The sequence below is a fragment of the Lactuca serriola genome, chromosome 3 (genome assembly GCF_051521515.1).
Source record: "Lactuca serriola cultivar US96UC23 chromosome 3, Lser_US96UC23_V15, whole genome shotgun sequence".
Taxonomy (NCBI): domain Eukaryota; kingdom Viridiplantae; phylum Streptophyta; class Magnoliopsida; order Asterales; family Asteraceae; genus Lactuca; species Lactuca serriola.
In genome coordinates, this window is record NC_136410.1 from 86684691 (window position 1) to 86703923 (window position 19233).

Consider the following 19233-nt stretch of genomic DNA (forward strand, 5'->3'; position numbering starts at 1 on the left):
CAACCGCTCCTTCATTATCACAGAAAATCTCCATGGGCTCCTTTATGGAAGGTACAACTCCAAGATCACCGATGAAGTTCTTCAGCCATATTTCCTCCTTCGACGCTTCGCTCGCTGCAATGTACTCTGATTCGCACGTTGAATCAACTACGGTTTCCTACTTAGAACTTTTCCAAGTCACTGCTCCTCCATTCAGGGTAAAGACCCATCCCGACTGCGAACGGTAGTTGTCCTTGTCGGTCTGAAAATTGGCGTCACTATACCCTCGTAGCTTCAAGTCATCACTCCCTCCGAGGACTAAGAACCATTCCTTCGTCCTCCGAAGGTACTTAAGGATATTCTTCACCGCAATCCAATGGGCTCTGCCAGGGTTCCCTTGATATCTACTAACCATGCTCAAAGCAAAGGATACATCAGGGTGAGTACAAGTCATAGCATACATGATTGAGCCAACTGCGGAAGCGTATGGTACTCGGCTGTTACACCCCAAAACCAAGAACGGAGGAAACGTTCTGGGGCGGAGGACGTCATGTATAGTATCACAACATAGTAAATGTAAATAAGCAAACAACATCATCCATTGCATTAAATATATAATTTTAATACAAGTGTGTTCTGTACAGTTATAGACACCAAAATAATGTAAGTCAAAATAATCAGATGAGTCTTGAATACGCTCCATCTTCTCAAAATCTGGCCTCGGTACCTGTCTACTGATGACCTGAGAATACAAGTTATTTTGAAAGAGTTTATCAGCATTAAGCTGGTGAGTTCATAAGTATTTTAGTGTCAATGTTTGTTGTCAAAAACGTTTGAACCTGTCTCAATGTATAAGTTTGTAAAAAAATGTAAGTAAGTGTTTGAAAGTGTTTGTAAAAGTTTGAATCTCTCAGAAAATCCTATATTTTCTATTAAAGTAACCTTCTACCAAGGCTTAACTGTTTTGTATACTCGTTTGTTGTAAAAGTGTGTAATTTCCCAAGTGTAACTATCATTTAATAAAATATAGTTTGTACATTAATGCTTAACTGAGGTTATCACTAAAATATGTAATGGGTAAATCATTGTAGTACTGTAGTTTTGTATAATAGGAACTACTGCTGTACTAACTACCTTAAACCGGATTTATATTAAGGTATAATGTGATAAATTGCACCATGCTATTGACTGGTAACAACGACATAATGAATGGTCGTAATAACGAAATGACGTTTGGCACCCGCAGACCTGCAGGTCCGGCTGTAGCTAGCAGCAAGGTGTAGGATAGTCAATCCAGTATAGATCTATACGCAAACTCACGCTCTCCCTCCAAGAGAATTCTGGCTACAACTCGGGCCATGACATTTAAGGCATCCTCCGACACGGTGGATCACAATTGTTAACGTGTTCATGTATATGTAATGTTTCTCGTTCTAGTATAATTGTATATGTTCTCCTTCTAGTATAGATGTATATGTTCATTTTTCTAGTATAGATGTATATGTTCATGTTTCTAGTATAGCTGTATATGTTCATGTTTCTAGTATAGCTGTATATGTACTCATAGTATAGTTGTATATGTATGATCCTGTGTTACCACGATGGTAACTAACTAATGACGTGTCTAGTACGTATGATTATGGAAGTACTTTTATGTCTATATATGTATATTGGATATATAATTAATATTGAAACGACCTTCGGATGGTCATCCGAAATCCCACCAGACCACATCCAAATCGAGAAAAAGGAAATAGGGCGGATGGCCTTCCTAAGCCCTTTAAACATTATTTATAAATCTATACATATATGGGCATGCAATTGATAATATAAAGGCATAAATAAGTTTTCATAAGACATTTGAAACATAAATATAATTTCAAGAAAAGATCGACTTGATGTTAATCTATAAAACAATTTGAAGGCATAAGTTGATAAAACAGTTTAAGTATAAGGAACATATGTTTGAATCACAGTTTGTAAATAAGTTTGGAAAGTAAAAGAGTTTGTAAAACATTTCAAAGTAAAGCAGTTTGATAAACAGTTTGAACAATGGTAAAATCATTGGTTTCCTAGTTATTAATCACATGTGATTAAATGCAATCACATGTGATTGAAGCAATAACTATAAGTGTTTGACTTGTATTCCCCCCCCCCCCATAAAGTATTTAAAACATTTAAAATCATTTCAAAGGTTGATTAAAGGGGTATGAACTCACCTGTGGTGAGCTGTTTGAATTGTAGTGTCGGATACCGTGCTAGGTGGCAAACGGAGACTTGTTTACACGCACGAGCCTAGTTATCATATAATAAGCATATATATAACTAATTAGCCAAATAATAACTTAACAAATAAGTTAAGACACTTAGGAACATGTAAAACACTTTGCATAAGTGTTAAAGGTCCTAATGGTTGCATCTAAGTTGCTACGGGACAAGGCAAATGGGTTCGAAGCATCAAATGACCTTGTATAAGAGTTCACCACCCAAAAAACCCCACCTTTGGGGTTTACGGCCGTAAACTCATGAGTTTATGGCCGTGAACTCCTCACTTGGTGGTTTTGGGTGTTTTAAGGTGCTAACTTGATCCTAGAATACTCCTAGCTTTGTTGGAATAATCCTTGAAGTAGTTTAAGGCCCTAGAATGCTCCATAGAGGAGTTTACGGCCTAATGACCATATCCCCTAGAGTTTACGGCCGTAAACTCCTATGGGGTGTTGGTTTTTAATTTATTTGAGGCACTTGCACATGTAGGATAGCTTCCATGTTTTTATCTAAGGCTAAAGGGAACAAGAGGCACACATTTGTGCCTTCACTTGGAGTTTACGGCCCAAGTGATGTTCCTTGGCCGTAAACTCCCTTTTAGGGATGTTTTTGATGTAGTTTACTCCCCATTCAAGTCCGATGTATTCAAGGGTAATAGTCTTAAGGCCTTAGGGGTGTTTAGGGTGCATTTTAGCCTTTGAAAAAGGGGTTTACGGCCCAAGAGCATATCTTGGCCGTAAACTCCTAAAACTTAATGATATTGAAGTGTTTTGGTGTCCAAATTAGCTACAAGCATTATAGGGTAAATGTCCTTAGGCTTTAGGGGTGATTTAGGGCACTTATAGCCCTTGAAAAGGGGTTTACGGCCCAAGAACTATCCTTGGCCGTAAACTACTATAACTTGTGGTTCTTAAATGATTTCAAGCCTCTAATGATCAAACATTAAGTCCCTAACTAGTTTTCTATCAAGGAAATGGGACTAGGAAGCTTGTAGGCCTCGTTTTGGAGTTTACTCCCTAAGAACGTTCTTGGGCGGTAAACTCCCGGATCTTGTGTTTTAGACATGAAATCTATGTTATAAAGCAATAAACAAGTAATAAAACACATCTAGGAAAGTAGACTCACAATCTGGGATGAAAACCCGAAGATCCGTGAGAGAGAAATGGCTTTTCTCTATTTGGAATTGTGAATAATGAATTAATTAAATTCAGAAATCTATTTATAGTCCTGAAATATTTTGGCAGAAAATATTTTTATTCTGGAAATAGGACTGTAACATTATGAAACTTGGAATGCTCAAATTTCACAAACCCAGGAGCATCCACTCTCCTGATATCTCCTTAAACGTAAACCCTAATGTACACAAACTTGATCGGAAAAGTATGAAAATCACTGAAACTGGACTAGCTTCTATTGAATAGATAATGTTCGTACAATTGGAAATTTCAGGTTGTCACATCGGCTCATTTATGCTATTTCAGCTTCGGTACTCGGACTTTGAGTCTTACTCAATTTGGCATTACTTTGTATCGGTAATTCTCCCTTCTTAGAGTTTTCCATACTAAAACGTTTTAGTACCTTCTCTAAGTAAGTGTTCTGACTAAGTCCTATTAATCTCTTACTTCTTTCTCTTACTATCCTTATTCCCAAAATGTAAGAAGCCTCACCGAGGTCCTTCATAGTGAAGCACTTCCCGAGCCAGGACTTAACCTCCTGTAAAGTCGGGATGTCGTTTCCTATGAGCAATATGTCATCGACATATAGAACGAGAAGCTAACTATGCTCCCACTGGCTTTGACATATACACAAGATTCATCTTCGCTTCGTACAAATCCAAACTCTTTGACTTTCTCATCGAAGCAAAGATTCCATCTGCGAGACGCTTGCTTAAGTCCATAAATGGACTTCTCAAGCTTACACACTCTATTCGGATGCTTCGGATCCACAAACCCCTCTGGCTGAGCCATGTAAACATCCTCAGCCAACTTTCCGTTAAGGAAAGCGGTCTTGACATCCATTTGCCAAATCTCATAATCATGAAATGCGGCAATCGCTAGCATCACTCTAATAGATTTTATCTTCGCAACTGGTGAGAAGGTCTCATCATAGTCAACTCCGGGAGTTTGAGTAAAGACCTTCGCGACCAATCGCGCTTTATATGTGTGTATGTTTCCATCCACGTCGGTCTTCTTCTTGAAGATCCATTTGCACCCAACGGTCTTACGTCCAGTCACATTATCAACCAAATTCCAAACTTGGTTATCATACATGGATTGGATCTCGCTATCCATTGCCTCTTTCCACTTTTCAGACTCCGAGCCTGCCATGGCTTCCTTACAGCTATTAGGTTCATCAAGGTTTATTAGTGTACCATCACTAATATACGTGTCCCCTTCGGTAGTAATATGAAAACCATAAAACTGGGGTTGAACTCTAACTCTATCGGAACGTCTAAGAGGTAAGGATTCGTCAATCGGTTCAACCGGAGTTTCCTCCTCGGGTTGAGTGCCAGTGGTAGAGGTTCCTTCATCTATCGACTCTTGAATCTCTTCAAGTTCGATTTGCCTCCCACTGTCTCCTTGGCTTATGAGTTCTCGCTCTCGGAAAACTCCTCTCCTCGCAATGAAGACAACATTGTCCTTCGGTCTATAGAAGAGATATCCAAAGGATTTCTGCGGGTAGCCGATGAAAATACATCGCTCACTACGAGGTTCGAGCTTGTCGTGAGTATCTCGTCTTACGAAAGCCTTGAAAACCCAAACCTTGATATGTGCTAACGAGGGAGCTTTCCCTGTCCACATCTCGTGAGGTGTTTTGGCAACCTTCTTAGTAGGGACTCGGTTAAGGATATGGGCGGCAGTCTCTAAGGCATACCCCCAAAAAGAGATTGGTAGTGAAGCACGACTCATCATAGAGCGAACCATATCCAATAAGGTTCGATTACGCCTTTCTGCCACACCATTCAATTGTGGTGTCCTAGGAGGCGTCAATTGTGAAACTATTCCACACTCCTTGAGATAATCGTGGAACTCAAGACTTAGGTACTCTCCTCCTCGATCGGATCGAAGCATCTTGATTTTCCTACGTAATTGATTCTCCACTTCATTCTTGAATTCTTTGAACTTTTCAAAAGTTTCTGACTTTTGCTTGATTAAATAGATATACCCATATCTACTATATTCATCGGTAAAAGTCACATAGAAGCGGTTCACATCCTTCGTGGTTGATCTAAACGGTCCACATACATCGATATGTATCAGGTCCAATAGACCCTCACCCCTTTTGCAAGTACTTGTGAAGGGTGACTTGGTCATCTTTCCAAGTAAACAAGACTCGCACGTGTCATCTTCCCTAAGGTCGAATGACTCCAACACTCCATCCTTTTGGAGTTGGGCTATGCGTTTCTTGTTGACATGTCCAAGACGACAGTGCCACAAGGATGCTCTATCCATACTATTGGAAGAATCTATGTTTAAAACATCATTTCCTAAGTTATCAACAATCATAACAGTTTCATATATTCCATTACATGGTATAGCTTCAAAATAAAAGACACTATTTAGATAAGCTAAAATAGAACCATTCTCATTATTAAAGGAAAATCTAAAACCCTGTCTAAACAAACCATGAAATGAAATGATGTTTCTAGTCATTTCTGGCGAATAGCAACAATTGTTCAAATCTAAACATAAATTGTTCCTAAGCACTAAAGAATACACTCCAATCTTGGTCACAGGCGACGATCTTCTGTTCCCCATGATTAGATTGATCCTTCCTTGCTCCACATCCCTACTTCTTCTTAGTCCCTGCACATTAGAACAAATGTGATAACTACAACCGGTATCAAGAACCCAAGAAATAGCATGATTAGAATCGTTAGATTTAATTGTGTATATACCTGCGAAAGATGGCTTGATCTTTCCTTCTTTGATAGTTTGCAGGTACTCTGGGCAGCTTCTCTTCCAATGTCCTATCTTATGGCAGTGGTGGCACTCTGCCTCCTTTGGGTTAGGGCATGGCTTAGCAGGATCAACTTTGGTGCCACTAGAAGAGGCACCATCTCGGGCTTTAACCTTGCGATGGTTCTTAGACGAGGCCTTCCTATTCTTTCCCTTTCCTTGACCAATAGCCAAGACAGGAGAAGCAGGCGGATTGGGAGTTGGTGTAACAGACTTGTCTTTGAAGTTGCTCTCAGCGACCCTCAAGAGACCTTGGAGATAGGTCATCCTAAATTGATTGTAGCTCGGAGGCAAAGAGTGAAGCACCATGTCGATCGACAAATCTTCCCCAAAGTCAACATTTAACTTGCGAAGGCGGTCGACATACCTTTGCATCTTTTGCAGGTGCACGGTAAGAGATTCTCCATGACCCATCTTAGCGGAAATCATGTTAGTGAAAATCTCATAACGCTCTTGTCTCGCGTTTTGGTGGTATCTCTCCAATAAGTCTTGATGCATCTCGTACGGGTACATGTCCTCATAGGACTTTTAGAATTCGGAGTTCATGGTGGCTATCATGATGCAATGTACCTTCGTTGCATCACGCTCATGAGTTTCAAAAGCGGTCATTTCAGCCGGAGTAGCGATTTTGGGGTTGATTTTCTCGAGCTTCTCATCGAGGACATACTCCTTATCCTCATAGCGAGCAATGGTGCGAATGTATCTTATCCATTCGCTAAAGTTTGTCCCATCGAAAGTAACCTTTTAACAAAGGCTCATCATTGTGAAAGAACTAGCAGCAGCGTTGTTTGCGTTCGACATCTACAAATAGAAAGGACAAAGATAGATTGGATTATGAATCCCTAATTATCACCCAATAAGAAAATTAGGGCTAGGATCCCACAACAATATTTACATATTAGAAAAGGGATGCCGTAATCTAACATGCAAATAATATGAAGGTAAGTGAATGAAGATTCACTAATTCTCCACCATAAAAAACTAACTATAAGATCTAAATGTATTGAGAATTCCTAGGTTCGGATGAGATTCATTGAAACTATTCAATGTCATGTTTAAATCTCGATATGCCCCTCTTGTTTGTGACTGGGAAACCGAGGATCACAAAGCGGGTGTGAATTACCATGCAAATTCACACGGTGCCTTCATTGTAACGATCACCTATTTGATGTGCCTGTAAACCACACACGCTCCATCGAACTATGATAAACAATGAATCACCCTTTGCCACCTTTGCTTAGAACCAATTAGTGTGCCGGTAAACCACACACGCTCCACTAACTTCTTAGCAAGGGTGCAAAGTGTAATTTCATGGGATTGCATCAATTCACTTTTCCTAAAGTAACTAAGATTGGGAAATTTTAAAATATGTGTAGTTACTTTGTATTTCCTATTATACTTTTAATGAGAGGATGAGGTTGCCCTATCCTACCCGTTCGGCTAACGACCCTCCACCGATCAAGCAAGCGGTGGGTGTGAGTGTACACCCATTAAGCGCCATTTTATAGGCCGCAACCTTATACCCACCTTATAGATCGGCTTCGTGAATGAGGCCTACTAACGGTAAGACTAGCATTTTAGTTATATATATATATATATATATATATATATATATATATATATATATATATTAATCTTGTAATATTATATTAGTATAGGGTAGTATTTTTAAACTTTTAAAAATCTAGGGGTTGAAATCTAAATTGTCTAAATTAAAACTTTTAATCACAAAACATAAATTTCAAAACTTGAGGACAAGTTTTAAACATTTAAAACATGGAGAATCAAATAACAAATAATTCTAATTAACAATTAATTTCCTAATTATCTATATTTGATTTATTCAAGATTTCTTGCAAGATAATTACCAATTTAATCAAAATAATTAATTAATTATCATATAAGGAAATTAAATATTTTATTAGTTGACAAATATCTTTAATTAGATCAAGATTATAGTCATATATATATCAAAAAATCGGATTAGGGTTGATCTAATATGATTAAGGTAAGTTTCCATAAGATAATCATGAAGAAATCCCGAATCTGGCCATTCCTGACGCTTGGACTCGCCGAGTGCACCAAGGGACTCGCCGAGTCAGGCCAACTCGCCGAGTCCATGAGTCAGAAACACAAAATTCAAATTTTGCAGTTAAGTTTCAAACAAACAAGCAACAATTTAATAGAAACTAAGCTAGGCTCTGATTCCACTGATGGGTTTTAGCCATAAGAATTTTCCTATGTGCGCATGCAAAACCCTAATGCTTGGATCTAGGCTTTCTAATTAAACATACTTTGAATCCAAGACTTCTAATGACTAATTAGGTTTAAGAACAATACAAAAACAGATCTAGAATCATACCTTTGAATCTCTTGTTTGATCGTGTTGTCTTGGAGCTCTAGAGTCACAATTGTAACTCCTCTAATGGCTTACAAACACCAAATAGCAAGGAGGATGATTTGAGAGAGAGGAATGGGGAGGAAATTCGGCCATGGATTCTTTATTCTTAATGAAGTGTCGAATTCCCTTTGCCATATGGTCTATTTATAATTGTAGACTCCTTAAGGGTTACAACTTAAACCCTAGTTGGATAATCTTCTCTTAAAGCAATCCATATCCTTTCCTTAGATAACCTTGGACGATTTTAAGCTATCCTTAGCTTCTAGAATTCGTCCATCCTTTATCCAATAAGGATTTACAGTCTAAATTTTAACTATCAAACAATTGACAGTTTATACCCTCTTATTTAATTAATCTCTTTAAGTCACCAAATTAATACCAATTAATTTATGACTTATATTAATCAAATAATAATATTATTATTCCTTATATTATTCTCATAATATATTAATAATATTTATTCTATCTTAATAAATCATCCTATCAAGTTGCTATGGTGAAGGCAACCCAAAATGACCATGCACAATCGGGTCAAATACTTGCCTAATATAGTTGCAGCCTTAGACACTATTCCAACATATGCGGTAAACATTCCATACATATATTGAATGCTAAAATCCGACTTCGTAGGAAATAGTTATGCTTCTTCGAAGTTTTGGGATTAAAACTAAAACGGATCTGTGTATCGTAAAAAGTGAATTTTCAATAAATTACTTTTTAGCTTAAGAGATCTAAATGAAAGTCGTAGTAGTCGTTAAACCAAGAGCGTGCATATAAAGAACGTCCAAATCTAACTTTGTGAGGAGAAGTTATGATTTTTCGAAGTTTCAGCGATTGCTACGAGTGGATAAAAAACCCGTCGAAAATGGAGCTCGTAGGAAGAAGATATGAATTTTCTAAGAAACAAAAATTCCCCGTGTGCGCCCGCACACGTAGACAGATTGCATGCTGCACACTGTCACTCCTCCTAGAATGCGACATGTGGCACTAGCGAATGAACGCCACGTCATCATGTCCGACCAGATGCACGACGCGCACCATTTTCAAGCCTATACTAACCTTCGTAGATCTACTCATTTCTCACACCCTTCTACTCAACCTCTTTGGAGCTCACTCGAAGCATTTTAGCCCTTTACTCCCTAGTTCCTGGTCACTTTGGTGAAGCCATGCAGTGTCAGATAGCCGACAATTAGAAGCTCCCGGATCAGATTTATGCCCGCTTGATTCCCAATTTTCACCAGTGAGCTCTGTAAGTTAAGTTACACTTAATTTATTCACGCGTAACTTATAATTATAGTGACAGTCGTTATTATGAACATATAATTAAAATTTATCAGTGGTTCCAAGTCATTATACTGATTGATCTACTTATGGGGATTATTTATAGAATGGATTTAGTGAGGTGTTTCAAGTGGAATTTCCAAACAATATACTATGTATAAGAAACAGATCCTACCTCCGATATGATCCTACCTAGCTGTTTCTTACTTGATAGATCTTAATGTAGAAATTAGGATTAGTGAGAAATCTAGACTATCATTAGTCACTAGGAATATAAAACTAAGACTTAGTGACATTCGTATCTAGGTCATGTCAAAGAAAAAGATAAAATACCAAGACGAAGTTCTGCGCAAGTTCCGAGGCATCCACTTTTATCAAGTGAGTGCATAGTCCCTTTCATGAACATGATTTTAATACTAATATTAATTAAAGTATTAAATATCTGATAAAGAGTTCATTTGTCAGATAAATGCTTATTTCCTAGAATATGTCTTGAGAACATATTTGATAATACTCCCTCCGTCCCAATATTATTGTCAACAGACAAAAAACACACAGATTAAGAAAAACATTAATTACCACTAACTTTATATAATAAAATGACAGTTTTGTCCTTACTTTGCATTTAATCTCCCATTAAATTCTTAGTTGGTTAAATAATAATGAGGGAGTATTTTGGTAAAAATGTTATTTATTTTTAGAAGTGGACTATTATTTTGGGACAAGAAAAAGGAAAGATGGACTATAATTTTGGGACGGAGGGAGTATATGATATGTGAACCGAGTATGGTTCTATATGCGTTAAAATATATATCAATTATTTCATGATAATGGGTACCATTTTCTTAAAGAGTACATACGATACATGAATGAAGAGTAGAATTCTGACATTCCTGATCTGAGAGTATGGATTAGGCATAGTCATTAGTCCCTGGCCCGAGAGTGTGGATTAGGCATAGTCATTAGTCCCTGGTCCGAGAGTACAGATTAGACATAGTCATTTGTCACTAATCCAAAAGTATAGATTGAATATAATTATTTATTCCTGATTCTAGAGTATGGATTAGGTAAAGCCATTTACTTATGAATCCGAGAGTATGGATTATTTTGTTGCATAAGATTAGAACGTGAGAATCGACATGTTGGGGTTGATAGCACATATGAAGTGTGTGTGTGTGTGTATATATATATATATATATATATATATATATATATATATATATATATATATAATATGTGAGATTGAGATCCTTATGTACTCACCATGTTTCCTAACCTAACCCACTCAATTTATTTGTATCATAGGTAACATTACAAAGGAACATTATGTTGAGAGATTAAGGAGATGTAGATCATTAGTGTAAATTAATAAAAGATCTATTTATGCTTATGTTTGGTATCGGTTATGACATCCAAAGCTTTTAAAATTTAAAATTTAAAATATTTCTTCTGAGATTCCTTGCTTTGATATTATATTTTTTCAAGGATATGTTGGGATCAATTCCACAATAACAAATGTTTTAAATAAACATAAATAAGTAGTTTTACAATGGCCGTGAAATTGGAGATGTCACACAAGGTCGGCCGCCCACTCCTCAAAGAGACACGTCAACGTGGCTCCACAAGATTGTGATACATGGCACCACTATGTGGTGACACGTGGCACGTTCTAAAAGAAGGATAGGTAGCTAAATAAGATCACGACACATGTCAAGCAGCTAATGGAGCCAACACACTCATAGAGTGTGGCGCACCCAATATGATGTGCAGCGCGCCTATGCCCAAAAATGCTTATAAATAGCTTCTAAGTGTTCATTCTTCTCTCAAACCTCCAACAAACTCTCCATCTGAATCTCTAAGTTGTAATCTCAAAAGTTCCTACTGTTTAGGGTATCAGGTCGGAGTCCTGCCAGCGCAATTTCTATTTAATAAAATGAAATTTAGGGCTCTTATCCCACCCTTTTAGAAATTAGGGAATCTTGCCAGAAATTGTAGCGTAACTCTTTGAACCAAAGGCCATGATTGTTTTTATGGAATTTTAATATTCACAGTGAATTATTTTTTCATCAGGTATGTTCTTTTTTCTATTATCTTAATTACAATTTGGTATTCATAATGTTCTTATTTTTTATTATCTTAATTATAGTTATTCGTTTTATTTATATCTTATACAATTTTTAATTGACTTATTTTTTACAATTTTAGCATTGAAGTTTACGTTGGTTTTACACTTTTATCGTATATTTGTATGTATTTTATAAATTAGGTTGTTAGTTGTTACTATCATTTGAACTACTGTGTTATATATGCTCTTGTATTCTGTATATATAATTGTTTTGCATAACAATATATAGATTAGGTTTGTTATTGAATTTTTCTGTGATTAATGAATTTCGTTGAGCATTGGGAACAAAGAAGAAAGGATTAGATTCATTTTTACGCGTAATGTTTTACCAAGAGGCGAAGAGAAAAATACATTATCATCCTTGCTGGTTGGGAAACCTCAACCCCCTTTAAAATGCATACATTGTTACCGTTTGTTATCATTTGAAGTATTTTGCTATTCGTTTATATTTTGTAAATTTTTTACCTACCCTAAAACAAAATCCTGGCTACGCCACTACTTGATAGATCTTGATGTAGACATTGGGATTAGTGAGGAATCTATACTATCATTAGTCGCCATGAATATAAGACTAAGACTTAGTAATATGAACCTATGTCACGTCAGAAGAGAAGCTAAAGTACCAAGGAGAAGTTCTGCTAAAATTCTGAGGCATCCACTTTTATCAAGTGAGTGCATAGTTACTTCCAGCTTACACATAGATATCAAGTATTTAATTTGCTTAGATGTCCTATATGCTTATTATGTGTGTTCCTGATATTTTGCTAAATAAAATAATGATTTTACTCGCAATAAATTATATATGTATTTTTATTATACTTATATTGTATTGGGTAAAAAGTTTAGAGAGAGAAAGATAGGAGATAATGGTGAGAGACCATGCCAGAGATACAATAATGGTGAGAGACCATACAAAATATAATAGAGAGCAGTCATCTAGTAGAGTATTGATGACGACCGCAGACTCTTCTAGACAATCCAGTGGAACACTAGTAGACTCACAATCTGTAGGTGTTAATGAATCATACTATCCGAGATTATGGATTGTGTGTTAATTCGAGTACTTTATCCCCTCATGGTTGCCTTACTGACATGTATTGCTAAGGAACCCCTAAGGCAGTATTGTCTGCTCGTTGTTACAGAGATCCTCTAGGATAGATCCCTTGAGATTATCATTTCATGATCGAAGAGTGAGAATATCGGGAATACGAAATTGGAATTAATCTATTTAGTGTGTTAGATGTAATTAAAATAATATAATAATAATATTATTGTGGGTTAAAAACCCTATGTGCTCAATAGACTCCTAAACCTAACCCACTTAGTTTCTTTGTATCACAGGTAACGGTATGAAGATTTAATCCACTAAGAGATTCAAGGAGTATAGGCCATTAGTGTAAGGGGTTATTGCAAGGCCTGTAATGATTACGTTTATGCTTATGTATCTTGTATCAGTTATTACATCCCAAAGTTTATAATAATCAATGAAAAACATTTATTCGGAAATACTTTTTATGGTACAACTTCCGCATTCATAAACAAACTTTGTTCTTTTTTTTAAATTAGCATAAGTAAAATTGTCTTTTCTGGCCGAGAAAATTGGGGATGTCACATTTTGGTTTGAAACAAGAATCTCTGCTTAGTACATTTTGGAGTTCCATTCCGGAGTAAGATTGTTTGAAACAAGAAATTAAGTATCCTTGTATTCTATGTACTTTGATGTGGCAATATGGAGTCACAGACACTCATCCCAGACACACATTTCGGACCGAAAATTCGGAGTATAAAAAATCAGTTTTTGTCCTTTATATATAAATGATAACCCATGTAGTTAGATGCTTACTTCAAATCATCCGTAATTATCTCTTATAACTGCTTCAAGATGAATTTCTTAGAGAGTGGGCACGACGAAATCTTTACCAACCTGCATGTTTACCTACACAACCTTAGGCAGACCAACCCTCATACTTACACAAACATCAAAACTAATGTGATGGATCGTTTCCAATTATGTTTTGTGGCTATTGGACATGTTGTAAAACATTTTGTTCCCTATTTTTATTGTTTCTTTACAATTGATTACATTTCTACACATAAAAATAATTTTTATTGTTTCTACTCCATGCGTTCATAAGTTGCTTACTACCTTTGATCTTTATCGGTAGTGTCCATATAAGAGGGGACTACCTAAATACAATGTTTTTAGTGGTTGCAATGGACGAGAACAACCATACCATCCCTATAGCATTAGGTCTGGGCGTGGAGAATAATGTCGACTCTTGTACTTGGTTCCTGATGAGGATAAAGGAAGCTCTCGGAGAAAGTATGGTAGTATAATTCTTAACAAGTGTGGACGATGTCATTAGTTCTTGCATAGGTCAGATATTCCCTAATGCTTATCATGAGTATTGTTGTAAGAGTGTGTTCATATATTTGCAAACAAGATTTATTCTTCCTTGCATGTAAATCATATACTTGTTTGATTTTCAACAAAATTTCGTCGACTAACCCATGATGAATATGAGGTGCTTGCCAACATCGGCCATGCGAAATGGACAAGACCCTATTTCCCTAACATTAGTTAGAATGTAACCAACATTGGTGTTCCAAAATTATGTTAGTGTTATCGGTTAATCAACACAATGTACTAATAATAACGCTTATTGAGGCAATTTGTGACTACATTCATGTGAATTTTGTTAAACGAAGTTTCATGGGAGGTGAAATTGCATAAACTATTGAATTATTTTTTACTTGTACAAGAACCCTAAATGATAATATTTACTTTTTAGGGAGGTTGACTAGCATATTCACCCCGTTTAAAAAGATGGTGCTTCATAGGTGGATGGAAAACTATGTTCGGTGGCAAACAACAAAGATCCTGAGATCTTGTCTCCATTACCGTCTGACATTTATCGAGTTTTTTATTTTAAAATAACTTGTCTTGTAGATCTGAACCGCCATACATGCTCATGTGTGAAATGTCATAGTTTGGGTATAGCATGTGGTCATGCTATGACGATATCACATTATTCAAACCTTACAAAATTAGCCGATATGATTCATATATATTACCAGGCTGATGTGTTTCGAACTAATTACTAGACATCAAATTTGCACCCTCTTCCCCTTCCATCTGAATGGGAAATACCATACCCATTGATGGTTGTTTTAATGCATATTTAATTGCAGTTAATTATGTTTGTAATCGATTTGGAGTGACTAATGAAAATTATTAGTGCCCTAATATTTATTACCTATTACAAAGATAAAGAAATAACATAATTTACAAATAACAAAACTTATTAAACCTACAAACAACAAAATACATAATTTAAAAATACAGGACAACTTTGAAAAGATCCCAATCATGTTTGTATGGAAAATCAACCCCATTATTTTGTTGTCTATATTATACCCTTGCCAACTACAAAATTACATGTTCATCTTCATCCAATAATTCAATGTTGATCTTGTGATAAATTTTGATAAATTTCTTCACCTTTGATCATTTCCCTAGAAACTTTATATTCACTTCTTCTTCAGTTCGATACTCGACAACATATAACTCATAGTGAAACTTATTTTTCAATCAGACCCAACATGCTTCATACATGATATGTGACAGATCGATGACAACCATACCATCCTCTATGGTTATCCAATCCTCAACGATCGCGATCACTTCTCATGTACTCCACGGATGGGGTTGATTTACTACCATTCTGGAAATCTAAGGCTTCTTCAATTCCATTTTCGTATTTATAGTGTTGTATTCCTGATTACATGTCATTTCGGAATTCCATTTTGGACTGACATTTCAGACAACATATCAATCATTTATGTCATGTCAAATTAATCATACATGTCATATATTCCTCACACATAGACTTATAGACACATATTCCAGACACAAATTTCGTACACACCATTCTAGATATAATAAAATATGTTACAAATACACCCTATTAATATGCAACTGTCATACATCGTAAAAGTAGAAAAAAGTTGAGAATAATTTCATCAGGGTTTGGTGTTTGGCAATGTGAAGAAGAATTTCTCTATATTTGTTTAGAAATTAACTCGTTTCCAGAAGGCCCAGATTTCCCACTCCCGGATAAAATGCCTGATGACATTTTCTAAGTTGTGAAGGTCGCTGAAGAAGCAAATGAAAGAGAATATGACAATAATTTAGACACTCAATCAACGTGCAAACAATCTAGCGGAACAAGTAAATGAAAAAGAAAAATGGGTCGTTGAAGTGAAGAAAAAAGTCAAAGAAGCTGAGAAGTTGATTTAAGATGCAAATGCAGAAATTGGTAAGCTTCGTGTAGAACAAGAATGTCTAACATATGTTGTTAGACTTAGAAGAGTGTTATTGACCACGAATAAAATATGTATCCTTATAATTTCCTAATTTATGGAAACCAATATAAGTATGTGTTAGGATTTATAACGATCATTCTACTAATGTTAATGAAAAACATTGTCATTTTTATAACCCAACCATAATTAAGTTTCAAAAGACATTACAATATTTAAAATTAAAGTACATTTCCACGATAATTGGGAACTTGCATCCGGTGCAAACTAGTCGTGCCTACATGATTTTCAAACACTTCCATATAATTCTTAATTAGGCTAAACCATTTATCAATCATTTGCAGTCGATCTTATATTGTTGCAATTGTCCTATGTGCTTCTTCGATGATGTCTATTATGTTCATAAATTGTTGTATATCTTCAGACATCCTAATGAGAAGCATTTGCATATTATACAATGCTAGTTTTCTGTGTTCCTCGGCCGCAAAAGGCAATAATGGGATTGCAATATTACCATACGTTGGTTTGCATGTTGATAATTACGAATCATTTCTAACGTTGTCTTATCAACAAGACATCATTGCTCGTCTTCAAGATGTACTATTTCATGTTCTATTTTCAACACATCCCCGTCAATCGAGTCATTGGAGGTGGGAGACTAAAACTAAAATATAATAAAATAACCATTAAAAACCAACTTGCAAAACATATCCAAAATTAAAACCAACTTGCTAAAACATATCCATAAAAAATTATTATTTGTAGTTAGTCTATAATAACAGATTTGTCTAAAATTACTTTGGTCCCATCTTTTGGAGTTCTATCTGCTTTCAATTTAAGCCTTAACACTCTTTCCGGTTTCTTTATTAATTTTGTAGGTGTCTTTGGTGGTTTATTTTTTATTATTTTGTTTCTAACTCAACATCTTCATTTTTTTTTATCTTCAAAGCAAAATTCCAAGAACATTTTAATACATTACTATAAAAATAAAAAGAAATATTTATTAGAAATTTTTGTAGTTCGACTTTACATTTATCGAACGCAATTATGAAAACTCTTGTAAATGGAATACAATTTCTTCCTCCGTAAAACCCACCTTTTTAATATCCACAAAAATTGGTATTCGGATTAATATCGGTAATTAAACAATATCAAACAAAAAAAAATAAATAATAGATTTTTATTTTGAAGTATAATTCCGGAATTGATCTTCGTATTTTGAATTACGTTTTTCATATTTCAGATCATGTTCTTCGTATTCCGTCGGTATACTACCATTTCAGATTCTCTAGTATAGTTATTTCCTTATTAAAAAATGGTCATGAACACACTTCAAGATCCTTATATGGGTCTATTTATGTGTAAAACAAACAAAAAAAAAATACAAAATAGATATTTCAAACTTGTTTTTCGTATTCTGGACATGATCTATTGATTTTGGAATATATTTAACGGTTTGTAAAGTCAAATGCAAGTAAACCTAAAGAGTAGAACTCACCTGTTTGATGAATCTATGATCAAAACTCTATCCGAAATGTGGGTAGAACAACCTTCGAAATTTCAAAATCTAGAATGATTATTTCAGATTTGTGTGTGGAGTCCATATATATATATATATATATATATATATATATATATATATATATATATATATATATATATATATATATATATATATAGCATTGAGTTATAGTAGTGTGATTGACCCGTTTTGATATGGTCTGGAATGGTCATTCCGTACATAGTGGTTAATTTTTTTTAAATGGTTATTTTTGTTAACTATAAATCAAAATATGGTTAGATTTCTCAATTTCTTTATAATATATTCCATATCAAATGATATGTAAATTAAGAGCATGGGTATAAGTCATTTGACCACAATAGTAAATAGTAATTACAACGTTAAATTAAAAAAATTAAAATGTTACGTCAATATAGTTCTTTACTAAATTAAAATAATTACTTAACTAATTTTTAATTAAACATCAAAATTATCGGACGTTCTTACTAGTTTTTGAATATTACAACATAAAATTTGAATGAAGTTGGTATATATAATTACCAATTTGTATTGATTAAGATTGTAAATAGTTAAATAAATTGGTACTATGTATATTTGGTATGGTATTAGTAACAAGTTTTTTTTTACAAACTATAGTTGAAACATAATGTGGTTTGAGGAAAAACAAATCAATATTGTACCATGTACACACATACAAACAATGCATCTATAATTTTTTTTAAACACGTGAAAGTTCATATCTTATAAAACATGATATTTACTCAAATTATGTTTCCCTCAGTTTGTGATCACTAAGTAGGAACATACATAATCAAAACTTGTTCTCTTTTAATACTTCCCTGTCCCAAAATTATTGTCCACAGATAAAAAAACACACATATTAAGAAAACATTAATTACCATAACTTTATACAGCAAAATTATAGTTTTGTTTTTACGTTGCATTTAATGTTCCATTAAATGCTTAGTTTGTTAAGTAATAATGAAGGTTATTTTGGTAAAAATGTTATTTATTTTTAAAAGTGGACTATTATTTTGGGACAAATCAAAAGGAAAAGATGAACTATAATTTTGGGAAAGAGGGAATAACAAATATCAACTCTGTTGATAGTGAACTAAAGTCTTCTCAAGGGTTACCAAGAAATTCATTCAATAAAAATTAAAAAAAAAAAAAAACAAGGATACAGTAAGTTCTAATAGACATTTATGAAAAGAAAAATAGAGCCTTCCCTAACTTCTCATGCCCATTTTATATGGATAGAGTTTTCTTCCTTTGCCTAAGCATATAACCATACAAATGGGGAATTCCTACAATAAATATGTTTATTTTGTCAGGTACACCATAAAATCCCAAAACACTTATTTTATATAGATTGAGA